We start from the raw sequence: 3,489 nt of genomic DNA, 5'->3' as shown, positions 1-3,489 counted from the left end.
TACTAGAAAATAAGGTAACTTATAACATCAATTTTTTAAAAAATTGATGTTGTTTTGGAACTATTTTTAACATGTCTATTTTTTCAATAAACCTAAAATTAACCTGTAAATTTTAAAATTAGATCACACAATATATAATTTTCATTCTGTTTTGAAACAGTTTTTACCAAAAATTCCATGAGAAATTTACTAATTACTATGAATTTAAAGCATATTTAATGTTGAGACATAATTGTAAAAAATGTAAAGTAAGTAAATATAAACTACAATTACAAAATTGTCTAAACATCATAAGTTTCATTTTTAACTTTCAAATAGTACTTTGCCCACTCGATGTGAAACGCCTTCAATCTCTCTGGTTCCATTGGTCTAGCATCAGTGAAATACTGCATGATATAATAAAACATAAGTTAATAATATATTAACAATCATAACAAAATAAAATTTGGTGAATTAAAAATTACCATTTCTCAATTATTCTTGAAATTTCCTAAGATTATAGTTGACATCACGTGCATGACGTAATACTGACACTTAGTGCTTCCTTTTTGTCTATTACACTAAATACATTATGAAATTTAGATATTCAACATTGAGTACAAATTAGTCTACACAGTACTAAAATATAAGTAGAAACATATTGTTTAAATGACTTACTTTAACAACAATCCACCTAGTAGGAGGCTTGGGTTTAGTTTGTTGAGTATTGTCAAGTCCTTTCACAGCACTGTTGAATACAAACATGGATGCTTATTGTACAATTAAAATTTTGATGTTCCTGACTAATGCTAATGCAAATGTATTGAAAAACAACACTGACCTGTTAATTATGTCTTTGAGGTAGTTGTCTGACCTATTATGTAACGAACAAAATCAAATGACAATATTTTCCTTAGGCAAAATGACAACCATTTGCCAATGTGTACTACAATGGAGACCAATATAGGTTATTATACTATTATACATTATTTAAATTCATTTGTTGAGTTTAAGTTACTCATTCAAGTAGGCTCCTAAGTACACATCACGTTTTGAATTTTGCATCCAATTCTTAATGTAACTTTCTAATTCAAATTGTGATTGGTCAGATCTTTGGATAGACTGTGGCTCGAGGAATCTATACACATCGGTATTCCCCGCTCGCTCGCATACTTGTCTCAATCATATGCCTATTGTTGTTAATACAAAGTAAATTATGCATGAAGGTAAAACAATAAATTAGGTAGTTAACAATAATTTAAATTGACTTACAGAATTCACAACTATATAACAGAGAAGCTGACACATTGACCACCGTGTGCTATTTGAGACAGGTCTTCATGTTTTATGTATAAGGGGAAGTCTTCATTAAACAGGCCAAACAAGGTAGCATCCCACATAACCTACAAGGGGATGGTCAATGTCATCAGATATAGGGGATCATCAACTTCATGATTCGGCCTATCTATGGGTTTCGTGGGTCCCACAACTCCTTGTTTGGTACCTGTGGTGATGACCAGAAGAGTGTACAACAACAAATATTGTGATCACGATGCAAAAACCTCACTCAAAGATGTCTACTATAGATAGAACCCTCATTCAAAGATTACAAATAAATAGATGAAAACGAGATAATATTTATATTAGTGAGAATAATATTTATATTATACATTGTTTTTAGTATAAAAAAAACACTTATATCTTAATTTTTAATTATTATTTTTTTAAAAAAGATAACAGCTTATAGATGCTCAAGTCCCAAAAACAATACACACTACCAAAACTACACTAGTCTAAATTGGTCTCATTTACATAACTAATGTTATAGTCGTGTTTTGCTCGGATTTTATTAATAAAAAGAAAGATCATTTAAAATCAAATACCGTGGATATTATTCATTAATTTATTCTTCATCATTTTCATAATACTTTTAATTATTTGGACAATATTTTTAATAGAATTTGTAATTCTATTCCTCACTCAAAGATGCCCACACCTAGAAAACTACACTTGCAATTGCACCTCACACATGGCCTGTTCTTTATCGCACTAGATTTTAGCATGCATGAGAAATTAATAATAGAGTGCAGGTGTAGAGAAGCTTTTACCACTAGGGAAAAGTTCTGATTCTTGTAGTACTATTCCCAATCCTTTAATTTTGTTCTATTTTATATATACCTGGGAAATTGTAAGTAATCAACCACATGTTTTAATTATTACCATTATTCCAAACACAATGACATTTATAAATAAGCAAATGCTAAGTCAACCACATGCTATAAATATTTTTTATTTATTTTAAATAAAGAAGATTTTCTTTATTAAATAAGTATTTATTAAAAGTAAAATATTTAATAATTTTGTAAAAAAATTGATCTTCCCTTTAATGCATTCCTGTAATTGATTGTTATAATCTTATTAAGATTAACATTTTCCTTATAAGTCATTGTCCATCAAACTCTTTAATATTCTTACTTAAAAAGAGACTAAAATAAAAACAAAAGTCTTTCAAGACTAAAATCAAAACAAATTTGTTTAAAGAACTAAAAAAAATAAGACCAAAAATTATTTAATTTTTTTTCTGTTATGATTTCCACCCCGTCGTCCAAGCACGTTACTTATTGCTACTGTTCCCGAAGCATTCGGAATTCAACTTCAATTTATGAATTTTGTTTTCCTCATCCATCAACGTTATTAGAGAATTTAGTTTTTCACAAAAAAAAGAGAATTTAGTTTTTCACAAAAAATAAAATTGAGTTTAATCATAGTGGGATAAGTGCTTTTGTTAGTCTCAAAAACTTTTATACTAAAAGAATCATTAAAAAATCAAAGTATACTTTAAAAATTTCGTTGGTCTCAAAAACATACTCAGAATTCATATTTTAGTCCCACAATAAACACTTAAGCAGAGCAAAACATAGTCACAAATTATAACAATATAATGCAAATCAAATCAAAACAAGACATACATATAATGTAAATCAAAACAAAGCACCACATTGGTCTTGAGAGTCAAGCTACGAGTTCGAACCTATATGAGTTAGGGACTTTTGAGGTTGCCAAACGCCAATGACGATAGAGGCTGAAGCAGCGAGGGAGGAACCTATGGTGAGGAGAGGTTGCAGTGGTGACGGAGGAACCTACAGTGAGGGGAACTTTTGGTTCTCAAAGGAGAACAAAATGAGAGGCTGCCACGCGCAAAACTAAAGGATTCGAGATCGATCAGTAGCGAATAATTGAAAACCTCCCAATGAAGCTCGCAAAACAGTTCAGAGCCAAAACGAATCTTTATAGCTACTCTGCGAGCTGCAAAACAAAGCGAAGCGTGTAATGAATTGAAATCATAGAGAAGAAAGAAGAAAAGAAAATGTGAGAGAAGACAGTGGTGTTTTATAAAAGTGTGTGGTGACCGCTTTTACTTGCCACGCGCTATCGCGTTACCCGCAGTGGCCGGTCACGATTGAGACACGCGCCACGAAAGCGATTGTGGAACATAGTCGGTGAGCGATA

The 3,489-nt window shown here is 30.9% G+C and overlaps 1 long non-coding RNA gene across 2 annotated transcripts; it reads right to left on the bottom strand.

Annotated features, from left to right (window-relative positions):
- Positions 1-211: 211 nt before the first annotated feature.
- LOC102663046 (uncharacterized) lies at positions 212-3,426 on the bottom strand. Of its 2 annotated transcripts, XR_005887762.1 has the most exons (4): positions 3,011-3,426; positions 658-1,483; positions 465-560; positions 212-386 (listed from the first exon to the last, which is right to left on the bottom strand). It is a non-coding gene; the product is annotated as an uncharacterized lncRNA (long non-coding RNA). The 2 variants fall into 2 exon arrangements; XR_005887761.1 differs by having other exon boundaries at positions 465-1,483.
- Between the last annotated feature and the right edge of the window lie 63 nt (positions 3,427-3,489).

This window comes from Glycine max, chromosome 2, assembly GCF_000004515.6.
Source record: "Glycine max cultivar Williams 82 chromosome 2, Glycine_max_v4.0, whole genome shotgun sequence".
In the NCBI taxonomy this organism is placed as follows: Eukaryota; Viridiplantae; Streptophyta; class Magnoliopsida; order Fabales; family Fabaceae; genus Glycine; species Glycine max.
Note: the sequence above shows the minus strand (reverse complement) of the source record. Positions and strands in the feature narration are given on the sequence as shown.